The 21,709-nt window shown below is 40.9% G+C and overlaps 1 protein-coding gene and 1 long non-coding RNA gene across 3 annotated transcripts in view; one reads left to right on the top strand and one right to left on the bottom strand.

The window, feature by feature from the left end:
* gpc6a (glypican 6a) overlaps window positions 1-21,709 on the bottom strand; it is a 743,431-nt gene that overhangs the window by 622,309 nt on the left and 99,413 nt on the right. The gene's annotated exons all lie outside the window — the stretch shown is intronic.
* LOC117529666 lies at window positions 931-21,652 on the top strand. The gene is made up of 3 exons (XR_004566068.1): window positions 931-941; window positions 17,661-17,664; window positions 21,554-21,652. It is a non-coding gene; the product is annotated as an uncharacterized LOC117529666 (long non-coding RNA).

The raw sequence follows: 21,709 nt of genomic DNA, 5'->3' as shown, positions 1-21,709 counted from the left end.
AACTATGATTTGTTAGGGGATTCTTAATATGACATTACCAATACGAGCAAACTTCACATTGTCGAGAAAAAAGAAAATAAATATAAAATTCCCCTGAAGGGTAAAGCTTCAAAAGAAGACATGACCTTGAACTACTGACAGTAGCAATGGCTGAAACCAAGACTGAGACAGACAGTGATGTCATAGGTCATGTGGGGGCTTCGACAGACCTGTACAAAGTATTATGGGAAGAACATGATGGCAGCCGATCAGAGCAGAACGGCACAATGGCGTACACTGGCTCATCTCACTCTTGCTCCTCCTCCAACTTTGCGGTTTCAGGAGAAACTACATTTTTGTGAATATTCGCAATTGGATCTGGATGGTTAAAGAGAGGCCATTTTGGAACTCTGTGTCTCTCTGCCTAACCCAAACATGGCAGCCTTATCAGCTACCAAAGGTCAAAATGCCCCGCTGTTTTCCTCCAGAAGGATTTCAACAGCCTTGGTGAAGCATCATCTGCCCTCCCCTACAGTCTGCAGTTGTCGTCAAGGCCACTCCAGACTCTACGCACACACCGAGAGAAAATTATATGAACTCATCTGCACACATGACGTACGCCCCCCCACCCTACCCCTCCTTTGTGATTCTGTTCCCACCCCCGCCCCACCCCGGCTTCCGCTCTGCCACTCCGGGAGTCCACGCGGCACAGCTGCAGGACCTCCACTCCTCAAGCTTGGCTGCGAGGGACTCTGCTGCGGCCTGCACTCACTTCGCCTCAATTCGGACGACAGACTGCTTCAAAGTTTAGCATATATAAACAAATCAAATGTATGTATGTGATTGTTTTAATTCTGATGTGTGCCATTATGTAGGAGTCTGGCCTTTTTAATTTTTCATTATTTGATTATTATTGCATGTTTGCCTTATGTTTGTTTAATTTCTTGCATGCATTTTATTTTGTTGTGCTGTGGAAGTATTTGGGTTGTGTTTCTGGCCACTCCCCTTTCTCCCACGAACCCCGAACATTGAGGAGTGCATCTGTTACCAATTAAGCGCATCAGCGGGAAAGAAAAAGAGACACAATCTGAGGACTGGGGACAGGTGTGGATGGACAGCACAGGTGTGAGGCACGGGCAGAGTGACGAAGGCGAAGGGCCAGATTTTGGAGCATGTGGGCCGGAGGCCGGGCAACGAGTGGGCTGTGGAGACCAACGTGGAGTGTGAGATGGCATGAGAGCGCACGGGACCTGGGAGTGCAGCCGAGAGGACTGGAAGGATACATACACAAGGCGCGTTGTGTGTGTGCTGAGTGGCTGTTCGAGAGCCACCCAGGCCCGGTAAGTGCTAGTTACCAGGCGAGGGGTATACAAGTAATGTTTTACCCCTGAACCCCCCCATAGCAGTTCTCTCCCGGCAGGCCCACGGACGCAGTGGCCTGAGTCACGGACGGAGTCACACAGAGCTATATGAAGCCCTAAGGACGCGCTGGAAGCCTCCCTCATGCTTTAAATTATTTTCCTGGTTTTACCTTCTAGCCCTTGCCATTTAATTGAACATTTTAGCAGGTTTATATATTTATTTAGGGATGGTGCGTGAGTTTTAATTATTGTATTTTTGTTGTAATAAATGTTAAACTTTTATTCTCTGGGTTTTAACTCACTGCTCACCCCTGTGTTTTGAACCTGTGTGCTTTTAACTGGGTCCTAGTTCCTTCACTAGGTGGCGTTGTCAGCAAGAATTTAAATATATTTTTTCCCTTTGCACTTAATTATTCATAATCCCCCCCCCCGCACACACACACAGTCGCAATTATTACGTTCAACCAGTAATAATTGTGGATTCATTGCTGTATTTCTGAGGTAATTGAGTATGAAGATAATTTCATTGCACTTGTTGTAATGACAATAAATCATCATTCATTCATTCGTCAGTTTAGTGAAATGTGGGCAGCACTCTAGCTTTAAGGTTTAATGGTAAATATCTCAAAAGTCTGACAATTCTATCAATGTTTTCAGACAGTTTCCAGCTATAATCATGACTTAGGACTGACAATGTATGTTTTAGATGCCTGTGACACATGTAAGGGCCCCTTCACACATAGTATGAATGAGGCCAAATGGCGCACGAAGGAGGAATCACAAGCCATTTGTGAAAAATCGGAGCCGCCTCTAATGCCTCGTACACCTGTCGCCAAAACAATTTCCGCATACCAGCAGCCGAAAGACAGAGTGCCCATTCGATCTTTCTCTCAGCAGGTGTCGACCAAATTCCAGGTGCCACACACGAATACCCAATACTCCATGAGTGTGGCATGCAACACAACTGGCATGCCAGAGTGTCCCCCCCACCCCATGAACACATGAAGTGTGCATAGGGTTGGGTATTGAGAACCGGTTCTTTGAGTATCGTTAAGAAATTATTCGATCCACCGACATCAATAGGCTTCTTGCTTAACGATTCCCTTATCGGTCCTTCAGAGTAGCCGTTGTTTTTGAGGGTGTTTGTTGGGAAAAGATCATTCCTCTACATTGATTACAGACCCTGCAGGGGGTCTGTAATCAACCGTTTCTTCAGCGTGACACCACTATGAAGCGTGAACCAGCGTGAACCAATGAACCAATGCTTCGATGCACTAGCTCGTTGGTTCTTTGATTCCCTGCTCTTCAGAAGTGGCAAGTCCGCTTCTTAACCTGTCAAAGGCATTAAAATATCAGGAGTCACTTTTGTGTGGATTAAAGTCACTAACTGTTACTCATGTCTTGCTGCAGTCAAACGAGAATTGTCCTCCGTTCCATTAGCACAGCTCTAAATGCTGCGCGTCTCTCTGCCGAGACAGAGTCCAGTCGGAATTAATAACTTCAAAACTAATCGCCTGTTTAAATAAAATGACACCTATTACAACGTTGTAATATAGACAAGAAACTACAATCGACTAAAACGTTTTGTTTCCTCCAAAATGAGACGTCCTGCATTCTTTCTAAATTACATCCTGACGTGCAGCACAGCTTGCTGCATGGAAAGACATTCATGCCAATAATGTCTGAAAGGAAATGCTTTTGACAATAACTATGGATTTTGTTTATTTCTATTTATGCCCCGAGATCAAGGATCCACCATGTAGTTTATTATGTCCAAAGTTTAAGGATCCAGTGACCAATTTCATATTTATTTATTTTAAGACTCAACAAAATGTTGTTCAATTTCAATTTAATTGGCTTATAAGCACCAAATCACAACAAATGCCATCTCAAGGCGCCTCACATAGAACAGTTCAACATAAAAAATTAAAATAAATAAATAAAAATTAAAAAACATAATTAAAAACAGAAGTAAAAGAATAAAACAGATAAAAAAAACCTGTAAAGCCTACTTTTAGTACACAAAAAATTCACAAGAGGTATCGATAAGGAATCGGATCGATAAGCGGAATCGATAGATAAAATCTTATCGATACCCATCCCTAGGTGTGCATGTGTTGCGCCCTCCGCTCCCCCCCAAACACCTGCGGCGTGCGTGTCTTTTGCACTCCCCCCACAACACATGTGGTGTGCGTGTGTTCCGCGCTCCACGCCGCTCCCCCCCCACAACACATGTGGGGGGGGAGCACACTTGCATGAAATGCTGATATGTATGTACAAACATGATCACATGGGGACCGGCCAGCTACGTCTGAGCACACACAGCACAGCGAAGCACCTGTCAGCTGATCGCTGCCCAGCCACACACTGACAGCTGGAAATGACAGCTCAGTGAACACAACATGCTACATTACATACACAGAGACCACAGCGGGGACAGGTGTATAAATAATTACTACAATAACTAAATACACAATTACATAACAAATAGCTAAAATGATTAATCACAGAACACAGAAGCAGAGAATGACACTTTGTTCTGTGGGCTGAACGGACAGATGGGCATGTCTATGCGAGCTGCCGCTGTTGATATTTCTGGACCTGGACGTCACAGCTGGAGAACACTTATCGTGTTTTGAAGGACATGACCACCATGAGGCACGTGTGTGCCTGCTGTACTCATGTGGAAATACATAAAACATATATCGTCTTTGCTACTGGCTGGAGCAGTTGCTCATTGCGCACACCAGTAGGCTGCTTCATGTGAAACGGACCGCGAAATGGATCATTTGTGCACTCAGCTAGTGATGTGACTGTTAAGCTCACACATGGGTGATGATCTGACTGTCTGTCTGTGCTGTGTGCGATTAGACGTGCAAGTGTGCCCCCCCGCAACACATAGTGTGCAGGGGTGGCACGAAACACACGCACACCACAATTTAATGTCTTCCTTTTTCATTATTCTCAATAAAACAGGCAAAGGCTGAAAGTGAGGGTGCAAATATTGTGATTTGACACCACAGAAATGAGAAATAAGTGGTAACAGTGTTGTACAAAACACTTTTTAATTAACATATCCCTCTCATTTATTGTGCAGTTCGCCAGACTGTTACCACACATAAGTGTTGTTTTGCTGCACAAAGACAACAGGGGCGAGCAATTAAATCCCTCAGAGAAAATCCAATAAATATTCTCTGTCTGAAATGTGCTTAAAATTAGCACCAGTGAAAGTAGATACTGTAAAACGAAATGAAGTGGTCACCTCACTGAAGAAGGTCAGTGCTGCCTTGTGTTGTATTTATTACAAAAAAAAAGAAAATCCACAAAAACATTTTGATACCAACAGATACCAATACAGTGCTTAAAGACATTATTGATTTCTGCTGAGAACACTTAATCATGGAGTTATGACACCAGAAATCCTTTGAATTCCAAGGAAATATGTCCAGGGAATGTCAGCAACCTTATTCATGTGAACACATTCTTCATCAGAAGTGAAAATGAGCTATAACTTAGCAGACACCCCATACAGTGTATAACTCTCTAATCCAACAAAAGGAAGTAAAATAAAGCAAATAGAACAAGGCACTCAGAGATCGCGTACCTCCACCAAGGCTACTTATCTCCCATAAGCAAAATACAGACTTTCACTTGCATTTAGCATCAAGCATCATGCCTTGTAATGTTTTCATTGTTCATGGTTCAAAAAAATTTTAATGCTTGAAACAAGGTGGCTTAGCTGTTAGCACTGTTTCTTCAAGCCAAGAAGCTCCCCAGATTGCTTCCCACCTGGTCCGTTCTGTGTAGAGTTTTGATGTTCTCCCTGTGCTGGCATGGATTCCCGCTACTTGCTCCGGATACCATCCACTTCCAAAGACCTGCAGGTTAGGTGAGGTGGAAATTCTATATCGACTCTGGGTGTGAGCAAATGTGTTTTCCCATCTATATGTAGCCCTGCAACAGACTGGCAGACTGTAGAGTGCCTTATATGAGAGAGTGGTGTCAATTCAGCACATGGCGCCATTTTGGTTCCAACTGCACTGAACCTTTAATGTTTTCAACATTTTTTAAAAATTATTTAACCACATACAGCAACACATCCAGGTAGAGGTACTATTAAAATAAATATAAAAATAGTTAAGCTATCATGTTTACATACGCGGTCTGTGAGAAAAGTATCCGAGCTTTGTATTTTATGCCAAAAATATATGGATTTGATTCATATGTTTTTACGTCAGCCAAGCTTGAACCTTTGTGCGCATGTGTGAGTTTTTCCACGCCTTTCGGTTGTGTCATTTGCCTGTGTCAGGCTTTGAGTGAGCACTGGTCCACCCCTCTCGTCGTCAGAATGATTTGGGCTTTCATGGGACATGCCTATCTCGGCTTTCAGTGCTTACCAGTCGAATGAGTATAGAGAAATTGTGGAGAGCTGGGCTTGTCCCAACTTGTCCTCTAACACTCCGAAACAGAGGTGTTCCTTTGTCTCGCTTCATCAGCGAATCGGTCGTGACGTGCAAAGCCCTGCGTGGCTTTCCATGACAAAATCTCTTGTTAAAAGTGAAATCTGCTGGAAAATGGCTGATGTCCAGCTCTTGTGATAACCAGAGAAATTGCACACGACGGTCCCGGCTCCACACAGCCATCCGTTTAGAAATGATGTGGTGGTTTCTGCCTCTCGATGGCGGCTCGGAGAGCGGTGCGCCGTGCGCCATTGTGGGGCGTCCTTAAAGCTGTAGTAACACTCCTTATTCTCTGTGAAGCCCGTAAAATTTTCACCGAAAGCCAGATAAATTTTTCGAATGGTTTCCAGCTGCCTGTCTAACAGTTTCTGAAAAAATTCTGATGGAAAAAAAAGCGAAAATCATTCCGCCATTTCCTCGCAATGAAACAACGACAAGAGGGGTGGACCAGTGCTCACTCAAAGCCTGCCCACAGGCGAATGACGCAACTGACAGGCGTGGAAAAACTCACGCATGCGAACGAAGGTTCAAGCTTGGCTGACGTAAAAACATATGAATCAAATCCATATATTTTTTGCATAAAATAAAAAGGTTGGATACTTTTCTCACAGACTTCGTAAATTTACAATTTATGATGATTGATTTAATTAATTTAAAGCCTGACTTATGCTTCTGCAGTGGTGTAACTCTGTCATGCAATGACGTGCATGACAGTTTAAAAGTTCTCCATCTCTGGATTATGCTTTATTATGGACTAATTTGACCTTCAACAAGCTTTTCTTTCTACAATCATCACCTACAATTCAAAGGTAAGCTGTACTATTTCCTCTTTTGCCAGCTTCATGCTGTAAAGTTGTGGACTTTTCTGATCCATTTTAAATCAGCATACACACTACAAAATCTATTACAATATGATGGGAGACGAAGGAGTGAAAGCAGAAAAGTGTCAAATCACAGCCTTTTTTGTCTGATATAACAGGTGCACATCAGGCTGCGGGTCCGAGTTTGAGCACGTTGTGAAAAAATAAATCTGTTATATACGGTGTTTATTACATGGAAAACATTACAAAAACATTGGGAATTTTTTGTCCGGTGACTGTGAATATCTGTTTTATACGATGATGATTCAGCTGAGTTTTACTGTACATGGGACTGAACATTAAATTTACCTCGCACAGCTTTGACGATGATGTTGGCTTGACGCTTGTCAAATGAGAGCAACATGCAATATGAGTGATAGTTTACTTTCGACCCTCCTTAGTATCTGTTTGCACTCCAGCTCTGTGCTCTCAGAACAAACCAAGCAAACAAGACGCAATTAAAGAAATAATATAAAAAAGCAGAAATAAGATCCACCCTATGTAATCAGAAAGTAAAACCTGAAGGGGAAAAAAAAAAATTAGTGATGACAAAAATGGAAGGTTCTGATTCATTTGATCAGACCAAACAATTAGTGGAGCAGATGACTAACAATTGTTCATTTCTGGAAACAAAGCACCAAAATTGACACACATGCTCCTTAAACATAACTCTTGAAAAAAACTGAGTATCCATTTGAATTTTCAATAGGCGGCCAGGTAGGGGTCAATTGAAGAATTACAGAGCGGTCAAAGTTTTAAAATGTTCCAATCATATTGAAAGCTATACCACATTATTTGTCTGAACATAAATATTCCATAAAGGTATAGTTTGGACTGTCTATGATTGAATGTTATGGAGTTATGGAGTAAAAACAGCAACTTTGGTGCTTGTATCACCATTTGAAGGATTCCTATGTAAATATTCTGGTATCTGCTGCACTACAACGGGCTCTTGGGCATGGTTCTTAATCCTCAAATTATTCCTGGTGTGCAGTTGACTTTGCATGGTGAGTGCATGTGTGAATGAGTGAAATTGAGGCATCACTGTAAAGTGCTTTGAACATGAAAGCACTGCATAAATGCAATATGCTGACCATATAACATTCAGAAAAACTGGCTTCTCAGGGACAGATACATGTGCCATTTGCAAAATGGCTAGTCTGAAATAATAATGTGATTTTTTAATATTGTATATCTCATTATATATCAAAAGGTTCTATGAACAGGGATTGTATTATGATGTGGAAGGAGTGCTTGATTTGATTTTGCTCAATTTTCAATGGAACTGCATGGAAAAAAATTAATACGATGACACAAAAAAAACAAAAATTCCCATTTATAATGTTGTCCTTACAATAAATAAATAGACATCTGCTCACTTTACCATAAAAAATGTTATTGGACTGAAAGTTATCGGAACTTAATTTATCGGACGATAATTGATCCGATGATGGTTTTAAAACCTATCTGAAAAGTTAATCCGCTAGCAAAAACATTAGCTTCGGTAATTATGGGTTATTGGATTAGCTGAACTGTGCCCACCACTCCTTATGGGTTGTAAAAATGGATAGAGTAAGGATACAAAGAGCTGTTATTTCAAAATTGTTAACCCCATGTTTTTGTTAAATCCCTTTAATTAAAGCTTTAAAAATGCAAACTTCCAAAACAGAGTGGCTATACGCCAAACCGTTGGGTCAATAAAGTAAAATTCACAAGCATATACGCATAACCACAACCGACCAATGAGCGCGCTTGTAAGCTCACTTCCGGTTTCAACACAGAAGGGGAAGAAAGGCTCATATTTTCTTGCCGGCTGCGGGAGGGTTCGCAGCCCGCGGAGGAGCTGTGATCTAAAGTGGTTCTGCTTGGCTCATCACACCCAGGGAACAGTGTCAAACTAACACCATCTTACAGCATGTCTTTTTCCTGGTTCTCTCCCTCAGCCCCAACCAGTCCCAGCAGAAGACTGCCCCTCCCTGAGCCTGGTTCTGCTGGAGGTTTCTTCCTGTTAAAAGGGAGTTTTTCCTTCCCACTGTCGCCAAGTGCTTGCTCACAGGGGGTTGTTTTGACCATTGGGGTTTTTACGTAATTATTGTATGGCCTTGCCTTACAATATAAAGCGCCTTGGGGCAACTGTTTGTTGTGATTTGGCGCTATATAAATAAAACTGATTGATTGATTACAGCCAACAAGCAGCATTTTGTTCAAAAACTGTTTTGTTGTTGTTAACAGGCTTCCATTCAAAATGCTTATGAAGTTTGCCTGTTTTCATCCATTGCAGTGTTTTTGCAGTAATTAAAGATGGCGCCGTTAAATGTGTCAAACATACGCCGCAATAGAGCCTTAAAAAGTGGTGTAAAAAATGTAGTTTAGATGCACAAAACGTGTCAAATACACAATCACGGTTGGGCGAATAAGACACGCATTACATTTAAGTGCCCAACGGTTGTGCATGTAATGTTCAATGTATGACTTATCTGCCTAATGGTTGGGCGAATAAGGTAAGACATTATGTTTATCTGCCCAACGGTTGGGCGAATAAGGTAAGACATTATATTTATCTGCCCAACGGTTGGGCGTATAGCCTTTGCCCTTCCAAAAACTGTGCCACTGTTCAACTACTTATGGACCTCACTATATGCCTGGCGGCTTAAATAGTAATGTGCGCTCAACTGGATTTACATTAATTTACATCGCACATTTCATACCTACTGACAGCCCCTAGAATTTTGGTAATGTGGCACCCCTAATGTAATTAGTTTGTGCTACAATAATGCACTGTATTCCTGTATTATTTGTATTCACCTATTCCTTTTCATTATTAATTCTATTAAAATTTATTCAGATATTCATCTTTAAATTCTATGAAGACTGACATTGTGAATTTATACTCACTGTTGAACTGAAATGCTGCCGAATTCATTTTTTATGATCCATTTTGCATATTTGTATGTGCATTTGAAAAGTTACAGACCTCACAGTGCCTCACTTTCAATGATTTCTAACTTCTAAGAAGCAATTCTGTTGAGAGGGAAACTGGCAACAGACATTTGCATTCAACCTTTCATGCTTTAAGTCTTCACAAAGGTCAACTGCTTTCAATTTAAAGTGAATATCACTAGTAAATAAAATGTCAAATGAGCTGACTGTTCAAAATAAAGAATTATGAAAATATTTTAGTATTGCATTTTATTTTTGGTGCCATATGCTCTGAGAAATGAAGTCATAAAAGAGGAAATTAGCCTGATTTCACCTGCTACTGATAAATGCTCAGAAACATGAACATCTCATAAAACATGTCATCCTGTATGGCAACGCCCCTTTGAGGGCTTCTATTAAATTGAATGAGGAAAAACAGAATTTTTTGTTTACAGTGTGAAATCAGTGTTTTTTTTTTGTTGACTTTGATGGTGAATATGTCAACATAGTTAAATGTGTTTTACAAGGATGCACTAAAACGACTAGTGTTACTTATTAGGCGGACAGAGTTTCAAAAAATAATATTTTGAGGAGGAAAGTGAGAGGTTTTTTTTCCCCTCTGTGACAGACAGCCAAAATAAAGCCCAGCACAGAGTGAGAATGGTCTTCAAAACATGTAACTATCCACAGATTATATTCTTTCCATTCATGTGGCTGTGACACCAAAGCGTGCTTCCACTCCCGAAAGCATGGAATCAGCCATGTTTGTGGTTTGGGTTTTGCTAAGATAAGCTAAACTAAGCAAAGATGCTATGTGTAGGATGTCGGCGTGTCGCTGAGGAAGCTGCTTCTGTGATCACGGACTGACAGAAAAGCAACAACAAGTGGCCGCTGTTAACAGGATGGCTGGGATATGGAACAGCTCCAAGCCCTTTGAGTTATTAGCTAAGCTAAACTAAACCGATGGCTAAACTAAGCGCTGCCAAGAGCCACAGTGTCATTGATACCGGCAAATGGACACTGTTTTTCTGTGAACAAAGGACAGCACAACACAATGGAACAATAATTCTACATGACTCTGTGTGTGAACACAACAAAAGTGAAATCAAAGACACCACTTTCACATTATGTAATCATTATCAATCAATCAATCAATCAATTTTTTTTATATAGCGCCAAATCACAACAAACAGTTGCCCCAAGGCGCTTTATATTGTAAGGCAAGGTCATACAATAATTATGTAAAACCCCAACGGTCAAAACGACCCCCTGTGAGCAAGCACTTGGCTACAGTGGGAAGGAAAAACTCCCTTTTAACAGGAAGAAACCTCCAGCAGAACCAGGCTCAGGGAGGGGCAGTCTTCTGCTGGGACTGGTTGGGGCTGAGGGAGAGAACCAGGAAAAGACATGCTGTGGAGGGGAGCAGAGATTGATCACTAATGATTAAATGCAGAGTGGTGCATACAGAGCAAAAAGAGAAAGAAACAGTGCATCATGGGAACCCCCCAGCAGTCTACGTCTATAGCAGCATAACTAAGGGATGGTTCAGGGTCACCTGATCCAGCCCTAACTATAAGCTTTAGCAAAAAGGAAAGTTTTAAGCCTAATCTTAAAAGTAGAGAGGGTGTCTGTCTCCCTGATCTGAATTGGGAGCTGGTTCCACAGGAGAGGAGCCTAAAAGCTGAAGGCTCTGCCTCCCATTCTACTCTTACAAACCCTAGGAACTACAAGTAAGCCTGCAGTCTGAGAGCGAAGCGCTCTATTGGGGTGATATGGTACTATGAGGTCCCTAAGATAAGATGGGACCTGATTATTCAAAACCTTATAAGTAAGAAGAAGAATTTTAAATTCTATTCTAGAATTAACAGGAAGCCAATGAGAGAGGCCAATATCGGTGAGATATGCTCTCTCCTTCTAGTCCCCGTCAGTACTCTAGCTGCAGCATTTTGAAATAACTGAAGGCTTTTTAGGGAACTTTTAGGACAACCTGATAATAATGAATTACAATAGTCCAGCCTAGAGGAAATAAATGCATGAATTAGTTTTTCAGCATCACTCTGAGACAAGACCTTTCTGATTTTAGAGATATTGCGTAAATGCAAAAAAGCAGTCCTACATATTTGTTTAATATGCGCTTTGAATGACATACCCTGATCAAAAATGACTCCAGGATTTCTCACAGTATTACTAGAGGTCAGGGTAATGCCATCCAGAGTAAGGATCTGGTTAGACACCATGTTTCTAAGATTTGTGGGGCCAAGTACATTAACTTCAGTTTTATCTGAGTTTAAAAGCAGGAAATTAGAGGTCATCCATGTCTTTATGTCTGTAAGACAATCCTGCAGTTTAGCTAATTGGTGTGTGTCCTCTGGCTTCATGGATAGATAAAGCTGGGTATCATCTGCGTAACAATGAAAATTTAAGCAATACCGTCTAATAATACTACCTAAGGGAAGCATGTATAAAGTGAATAAAATTGGTCCTAGCACAGAACCTTGTGGAACTCCATAATTAACTTTAGTCTGTGAAGAAGATTCCCCATTTACATGAACAAATTGTAATCTATTAGACAAATATGATTCAAACCACCGCAGCGCAGTGCCTTTAATACCTATGGCATGCTCTAATCTCTGTAATAAAATTTTATGGTCAACAGTATCAAAAGCAGCACTGAGGTCTAACAGAACAAGCACAGAGATGAGTCCACTGTCCGAGGCCATAAGAAGATCATTTGTAACCTTCACTAATGCTGTTTCTGTACTATGATGAATTCTAAAACCTGACTGAAACTCTTCAAATAGACCATTCCTCTGCAGATGATCAGTTAGCTGTTTTACAACTACCCTTTCAAGAATTTTTGAGAGAAAAGGAAGGTTGGAGATTGGCCTATAATTAGCTAAGATAGCTGGGTCAAGTGATGGCTTTTTAAGTAATGGTTTAATTACTGCCACCTTAAAAGCCTGTGGTACATAGCCAACTAACAAGATAGATTGATCATATTAAGATCGAAGCATTAAATAATGGTAGGGCTTCCTTGAGCAGCCTGGTAGGAATGGGGTCTAATAAACATGTTGATGGTTTGGATGAAGTAACTAATGAAAATAACTCAGACAGAACAATCGGAGAGAAAGAGTCTAACCAAATACCGGCATCACTGAAAGCAGCCAAAGATAACGATACGTCTTTGGGATGGTTATGAGTAATTTTTTCTCTAATAGTTAAAATTTTGTTAGCAAAGAAAGTCATGAAGTCATTACTAGTTAAAGTTAATGGAATAGTCAGCTCAATAGAGCTCTGACTCTTTGTCAGCCTGGCTACAGTGCTGAAAAGAAACCTGGGGTTGTTCTTATTTTCTTCAATTAGTGATGAGTAGAAAGATGTCCTAGCTTTACGGAGGGCTTTTTTATAGAGCAACAGACTCTTTTTCCAGGCTAAGTGAAGATCTTCTAAATTAGTGAGACGCCATTTCCTCTCCAACTTACGGGTTATCTGCTTTAAGCTACGAGTTTGTGAGTTATACCACGGAGTCAGGCACTTCTGATATAAAGCTCTCTTTTTTAGAGGAGCTACAGCATCCAAAGTTGTCTTCAATGAGGATGTAAAACTATTGACGAGATACTCTATCTCACTTACAGAGTTTAGGTAGCTACTCTGCACTGTGTTGGTATATGGCATTAGAGAACATAAAGAAGGAATCATATCCTTAAACCTAGTTACAGCGCTTTCTGAAAGACTTCTAGTGTAATGAAACTTATTCCCCACTGCTGGGTAGTCCATCAGAGTAAATGTAAATGTTATTAAGAAATGACCAGACAGAAGGGAGTTTTCAGGGAATACTGTTAAGTCTTCTATTTCCATACCATAAGTCAGAACAAGATCTAAGATATGATTAAAGTGGTGGGTGGACTCATTTACTTTTTGAGCAAAGCCAATAGAGTCTAATAATAGATTAAATGCAGTGTTGAGGCTGTCATTCTCAGCATCTGTGTGGATGTTAAAATCGCCCACTATAATTATCTTATCTGAGCTAAGCACTAAGTCAGACAAAAGGTCTGAAAATTCACAGAGAAACTCACAGTAATGACCAGGTGGACGATAGATAATAACAAATAAAACTGGTTTTTGGGACTTCCAATTTGGATGGACAAGACTAAGAGTCAAGCTTTCAAATGAATTAAAGCTCTGTCTGGGTTTTGATTAATTAATAAGCTGGAATGGAAGATTGCTGCTAATCCTCCGCCCCGGCCCGTGCTACGAGCATTCTGACAGTTAGTGTGACTCGGGGGTGTTGACTCATTTAAACTAACATATTCATCCTGCTGTAACCAGGTTTCTGTAAGGCAGAATAAATCAATATGTTGATCAATTATTATATCATTTACCAACAGGGACTTAGAAGAGAGAGACCTAATGTTTAATAGACCACATTTAACTGTTTTAGTCTGTGGTGCAGTTGAAGGTGCTATATTATTTTTTCTTTTTGAATTTTTATGCTTAAATAGATTTTTGCTGATTATTGGTAGTCTGGGAGCAGGCACCGTCTCTACGGGGATGGGGTAATGAGGGGATGGCAGGGGGAGAGAAGCTGCAGAGAGGTGTGCAAGACTACAACTCTGCTTCCTGGTCCCAACCCTGGATAGTCACGGTTTGGAGGATTTAAGAAAATTGGCCAGATTTCTAGAAATGAGAGCTGCTCCATCCAAAGTGGGATGGATGCCGTCTCTCCTAACAAGACCAGGTTTTCCCCAGAAGCTTTGCCAATTATCTATGAAGCCCACCTCATTTTTTGGACACCACTCAGACAGCCAGCAATTCAAGGAGAACATGCGGCTAAACATGTCACTCCCGGTCCGATTGGGGAGGGGCCCAGAGAAAACTACAGAGTCCAACATTGTTTTTGCAAAGTTACACACCGATTTAATGTTAATTTTAGTGACCTCCGATTGGCGTAACCGGGTGTCATTACTGCCGACGTGAATTACAATCTTACCAAATTTACGCTTAGCCTTAGCCAGCAGTTTCAAATTTCCTTCAATGTCGCCTGCTCTGGCCCCTGGAAGACAATTGACTATGGTTGCTGGTGTCGCTAACTTCACATTTCGCAAAACACAGTCGCCAATAACCAGAGTTTGATCCTCGGCGGGTGTGTCGTCGAGTGGGGAAAAACGGTTAGAGATGTGAACGGGTTGGTGGTGTACACGGGGCTTCTGTTTAGGGCTACGCTTCCTCCTCACAGTCACCCAGTCGGCCTGCTTTCCCGGCTGCTCGGGATCTGCCAGGGGGTAACTAACGGCGGCTAAGCTACCTTGGTCCGCACCGACTACAGGGGCCTGGCTAGCTGTAGAATTTTCCACGGTGCGGAGCCGAGTCTCCAATTCGCCCAGCCTGGCCTCCAAAGCTACGAATAAGCTACACTTATTACAAGTACCGTTACTGCTAAAGGAGGCCGAGGAATAACGAAACATTTCACACCCAGAGCAGAAAAGTGCGGGAGAGACAGGAGAAGCCGCCATGCTAAATCGGCTAAGAGCTAGTAGCTACGCTAAGCTAGCGGATTCCTAAAAACACGCAAAGTGAATAATGTGTAAATAATTTAGAGGTGATTCAGCAGAGGGAGTGCTTTAGTTAAGGCACGTAAAGATTACACTGGGAAACAAATCGTAATCTAGATAACTAGATCAATCTAACTGCGCAGATTAAACAGCTAACAGATACAGAAAAACACCGCTGTGCTCCGGAACAGGAAGTGATACAATACCGCAGTGAGAGCCAACCACCAGACTCTTCAGTCTTACTGAAATGTATATGATGGTTGTTGTTTTGGGTTTTTAAATACACCAGTAGTTACAAAGAGACAGTGACAGACATATGTTGATCGCAAAACACAAGAATTTGGCTTGAAAGTCAAATTAAAGCCATATTACATTTGTAGACAAAAGCAGTTCGGAATGACTGTATGTACTGGAGTAAGTCATGAAGTGGACTGTACCTGGACAAATGTGGAGTGACCTTCAAGCAGATTAATAGTCAGCACCTGAAGTTACAGCACTTTTATGGCCAAAAATAGCTCTGAATCTGTATGCATTTTTCAGACGCTTTATAATTTCATTTTTATCAGCTACATCAGTAACCTGCACAAATTAAAGAGTTGGAAGTAATGATTTATAATCTGGTATATCATTTTCAAAAAGACAGTGGTGATTGGAGTGAGATATGCCTTACGGAGAAACTGGGGAGAGCTGACATTTGCCATTTCATATGCTTATGTATTTTGGGTCAAGGATGAACGCTGCGAAAATGGAAGGTTGATAGGACTAATATTTTTGGAGAAATTACTGATATTAGCCAACAACCATGAACAATGGACATTGTTCTCTAAATGCACGGTGAGGGTCCACCGAGAGGGTTTTGGGGCTAAATGTTATTGTGGTTCATGTTAGTTTAAGAGTATGGTTAGTGTTATTAATGTATGGTGTTTTTGTAGTTTAGTTGGTTTAGTCAGTTTAAGTGTCATGTTGGCGTTACCATGAGTGAAAAGTGTGGTGCTTTTGATGTCTTCTGCCACTGTCTCTGTTTGTGGGTGTGTAAAATTAAAAGCACCTGCTTGCAACAAAATGCAGAAAAGACAAACAGCCCTGCGTCTGTGCAGGGACATACATGAGGATCTTGTTCGTGGACTTCAGCTCGTCATTAAACGCCATCATCCCAGATATTCTTCACAAAAAACTCTCCAACCTCTTTGCCAGCTCCCGCCTGTCAGTAGATATTCAACTTCCTGACAGACAGGACACAGCAGGTAAGGCTGGTGAGCATGACATCAGCACATGGACAATCAGTACTGGCACCCCTCAGGGGTGTGTGCTCTCCCCACTGCTCTTCTCCCTCTATACAAATGACTGCACCTCAATCATTCTGGACTCACTCACCATTCTGATAGGAGGTGTTAAATCATCTCTATATTAAAAGCATGTGTGTGCATGGGTCCACGTTCATGATTTTACTGAGGAAGTGCAATTAAGTGCATAATTGTAAATAAGTTAAAAATACATGGATGACAGAAGAAAGTGAAAGCACTTATTTCCATTGTGGTACATTTCAAAATCAAATGACAAAACAGAATTAATAATAAAAGAAAATGATACTGATAATAAGTGTGTATATGATAACTTAATTTATAAATACATTAAGACAGTAAATTAATATTTAAAAAAATACGTAATTAATACAAAATAATAGGGTTGAGTTCTTTTTCTAAAAACCATTGAGGTCTAAGGTTCTAAGAACATTCTGGGCTCACACACCATTCCAACTCATTCTAGAAACTTTGCATAATTTGTCGTTGGCATCACTCGATAATCAAGGATAGTTCCAGGAATTAGGGGTGCTTCCATTTAGTGTGAGAGAATAGACCGAGATGTGAGTAGAAGAGACAAGGACAGGAAGGGCAAGGGATAGTTGGAGGGGGTGCAGTGCTGGCTTCTTGTTGAGCAATTCGGAGCTTTTTCAAGCGTCGTTTTTCATCAGCCTGTTGGCGTCGCTCCCTTCAATGGTCTTGGCACCAATCATGCAGGCAGATCTCCAGGCACTCCGATTCAGAGTGAGATCCTCCCACACGTCCAGATTGATGTTAAAGTCTTGAAGGTTGCATTTGATCTGATCTTTGAATCGTTTCTTTGGACCACCTCTTTTTCGATGTCCCGCAGTCAGCTCTGAATAGAGAACTCTCTTTGGAAGTCTGGTTTGGTCCATGCGCTGGATGTGTCCAAGCCAACGAAGTTGATGTTGATTAATAGTTGTTTAAATGGAGGGGAGGTCAGCTCTTTTGAGCACAGCCATGTTTGGAATCCTCTCCTCCCATGAGATGTTCAGGATCCTCCTGAGCACCTCTGCTTTTTGTGAATGATGGGGTTCTGCTGGTTTCAGACAGTGATCTCTGATGCACACTGGGCATGTTTCAGGTTGAGGGTGAAGTGACTGGGTTGAGAAGTAGCACTTCTGAATCTGAGGCTATGGCACTGTGTCAGGAAAGGGTTGATTGTCCCCCCTGGGTCAGAGGAGCATTATTGCACCAAGTGGAGGAGGTAAGTATCTCAATGTCTTATTCACATGTTTGTGTAAGTTGCTGCTTCTTAGAGAGATAGCCTATCAATTAAAATATGGGGCTGCATCTTATTAAAACCAGTGCCCAAAGCAGCAAGTAGAAGTCTTGCTGGAATTTGGGCTGTTCGCATGTGTGCAAGCACACACACTGCACATAGTTTATTAAAGCCCCCGTTACACAGAGAGAGTGTCCTCTGCTTCCCTTGTGTGAGCAGAAAATCACGAACAATGACACAGGATGCCATAGAAATGCACAGCGCACACCAGGACCTTACAAAGCACGCTCAGTATATATAGTTGTGCACCACATGCCAAGGTCTCCACAGTTGCTGTGAAGTATGGAGCTGCACCTGACAAATGCAGAAGTGTCTTCAAGGCTGGAGGACACTCAAATGATGCACCAGCAGTGCACAAACAATGAACTGATGATGCCATGATTGGTCAACAGATGCTGAATGAACGCACAATGATCAGGGCTGTTTGCCGTGACTTTTATGAATAAAGTTCATTACATAAAGCACTGTTATAAAGCACAAAATGAGTTCCTTGTCATCATCAGACTTCGGACATCAACTTTGAGCGGAGGTCAGGTGGAGACCTTTGTCCTCTACTTTTCCTGCGACTGATGGTTCAGTCTGGGCTTCTGAAAGCTCCGATGTCAAAAGCAAAAGCGTAATATGTAATGCCTCTCTCTCTCTCTCTCTCTCTCTCCCTTTTGTGCTTTTTTCCCTTATTCAGTATCATCATATTATTTAGCTTTTATTGAGCTAAAAATATATTGTTACATGAGTGTGTTTTAATGTTTATAAGTCATCATTTATATATTAATAGAGCTTGTTGCTGCTGAAGAATATATTACTCATATGCTCATAGTGATCAATATTTATCAATGCTTATTAAACATGTAATCAATAGCTAAGGTTAATTACATTATATCTATATATTCAAATACTTTTGAGGTATATGTTCGAATGCTGTTGAATTATGTATTGTGTCTACCTAATTAAAGGTATGTTATGCTTATGATTATATTTGCCTTTGTTCTAAGATTTGCTTTTGCTCAAATATTAGTTTAGTTTCTTAGCAAGCTGTCATGAGATATGTTACTTATATAATCATTTTCAAAAAGTCTTGTAAATGTGATGTGTCCCTGTTTCATTGAGGCCCTGAAGATATATTAAGAAATCCAAACCACAGAAGGAGACTAAACTGTTTGTTAGAAGGTTGTGCAATTTTGAAATGTGCAAACATTCTTGTGGTATAACCACGTAATGTGACTTGCTGACAGTTTTTCAGTTAGCAGTTGTTGCCCAAAATTTCTTATCAGGTCAAGACCAGAAGATTCACAGCACGTGTGGGCAGGACCATGCCACGGAATAGAGGGATCAAGACCACCCAGATGAAGGACAATGCCCAAGATTAGCAGAAAAACGTTGTAGTAGCATAGGGTATAAATACAAAGCCAGCCCACTGTTCGGGGCTCCTCCTTGCTGTCAGCTTGCTGGAACACCAGATTGCTCGTTGGAAGCTTGCAGCTCCTGGGACCCTCAGAACTTCTGGGTATGTTTTTGTTTATCTCACTCATTCTGTAAAACTTGCATTCTGTCAAATTCTGTGACATTTAAATTCTGTTTAATAAATCTAAGTGGTGGACTAGCCCTCAGAGTAATTGTGTTCAAATTTAAATGACTGGTTAATACCTTCTTTCAAATCAACAGACACGTGGAATAAGAGAGGCAGGGGGAGGCGAGGTCACTGGAGACCCCTGAATTATCCCAAGACTGTTCATCATGTTTAACCCAACTTGCAAATGTAGCACAATGTCATTGCAGCTGCCTTTTGCATAGATGTCAGAAGATGCTGCTGCACATGTTTCTTTTAGAGCTGATCAGAGATTTAAATGTATGTAGTTATTACAGAAGACAATATAATTAAGCATAAATGGCAATCTTATTCTGGGATTTTACAGTTAAAATATTCAGGCGCCAGCCCCAGTGTGTTTTCTAATCAAATGGAAGTGAGGCATAAGAAATGTGCTCTGGCTTACAAACGCAATCACGCATTAGTTGCTTTGTTCAGATTCTTCGATGCACAAATCTGTTTGATTGCGCTGGATCACAATCTGTGAGCTGCAAACCACTGAGTGAAGTGCAGCATTGTAATTAGGTAAAATTGCTGACTACAGTTTCAGAGAATGCTCACATCGGCCGGTTCAATGCTAATGAATGACTGGAGAAAAGATGGTGAGATAATGCCCCATTTGACACATGCAATCAGCCACACAAGACAGTTCCTTTTGAGGAATTTGTAGCTGATCTAAGCACAAGTGTAATTTTTATGCATGTTTGTCCAAACATGCCCTAATGTCTTAAAAAACAAAGTAGTGAAATTATCATCAGAAGGAAGTCACTGGACGTGAAGGTATGGTCATGTCGGAGATTAAAGACATCATATGTTGTGTTTTTTTTCATTATTTATTTATTTATTTTTGGACAGTTGCCTTCGATCTGGTCTCATTTCTCTTTAGATTATTATCCCTTGATGTGAAAGAAGGATGTGCTCCATGTGTTTGATACCAATGCAAGAATTATGCTAACAGGCACTGAAATGGATGGAAGGATTTTTTTTTTCCCATTTCTAATGGCGGCTCGTTAAAACTGGCAACTAACCTCACAGTTTGTTCAGCGGCAGTGTGAAAGCTGAACAACTAAAGCCTGCTGACATGCAACACGTTTATGATTGAATGATACATAAGGAGGACAACTAATGAAACATTTCTCTGCTTGCCTCTCTGACTTCAGATACATAACAAACATTAACTTTTGTCTGTATGTTTTCTGAAATACTTTCTCATTAAAACAATAAAAAATGTTTAGCTTACGTCCTGAACTATCAACACAACAAGTAAATAAGGGTATCACGATGATTGTGAGACTGAAAAATCAAGGTAAGGGTTAATGGTTGAGTGTTTTTAGTTAATAATTGACTGGATTGGTGGTTTTTGTCAATTTTTGTTCTGTTCCATACCCAACCTCCTGCCTGGCTGTGATGGTGTGACTATTTCTGGGGCAGCTATGTGGTCCCAAATTGGACCTACTGGACAGTATGTGTTGGAGTCTTGTTTGAAGTTCAGAAAAAATTTAACTGAACTAAATTTTACTGAACTGGGTTGTAGATTTATGGTTCAGATGACTACCAACAATGATTGACCATTTGCTTGGATGCACAGCATCTCTTAATATATATGCAAATATTAATAGTTGGGAAATGACTGAAGATGACTGTTTCAATGTAATTTGGGGACTCCAATTAGTGTTGGTATTGAAAGAATTAAGGATTTGATATAGGTGTCAGATGAAGGCATGCTATCTCATTTATAAGTGGGTGGGAACATTTGAACTTTTGAATGTGGCAACTCATACTGTTAGATGATGGGCCACTTTGGAGAGGTACATGTGGATTCAGGTGAGGTGCGGGGGAAGCTTGCCTCACTGACATATTTGGCATCAGTACATTCAATGATGAAAAAAAATGCTGTCTGTTCCACCTTACTGCTGCAATTTCAACTATCCCATCAATGTGAAAACTTGACTTTGCTGATGAGGTGTTTGGTAAAGTGCAGGAGAAGAGAATGAGTTGAAGGTTGAAATGGAGTAAATGAAGACTTGAATGAAACAGCTGAGTGGGGAGGAGGTAGAAGACCACACGCTATCGAGAAAAGTCATCAGACACAGACACCATGAAGACAATGGAGCGGTGCTGTACATACCTTTGGTTGGGTTGACATTGGCTGTGGTGTGAGAAATCACTGGTACAACCCCAAATAAGTTGGAATTATAAGGGAGAATGAATAAATGCTTTGATATACATCCAGTATACATCAATTCCTGCATTTCAGACCTGCAACCCTTTCCAAAAAACAGCTGGGAAGAGGGCAGTTTAGGGCTAGTAATGAGATAAAATAAAAGCATGATTTCAAACAAGTGATATCAACAGGTGATTGTTATCATGAATTCGTTCAAAATCAGTA

Source organism: Thalassophryne amazonica, chromosome 2 (assembly GCF_902500255.1).
Source record: "Thalassophryne amazonica chromosome 2, fThaAma1.1, whole genome shotgun sequence".
Lineage (NCBI taxonomy): Eukaryota > Metazoa > Chordata > Actinopteri > Batrachoidiformes > Batrachoididae > Thalassophryne > Thalassophryne amazonica.
Note: the sequence above shows the minus strand (reverse complement) of the source record. Positions and strands in the feature narration are given on the sequence as shown.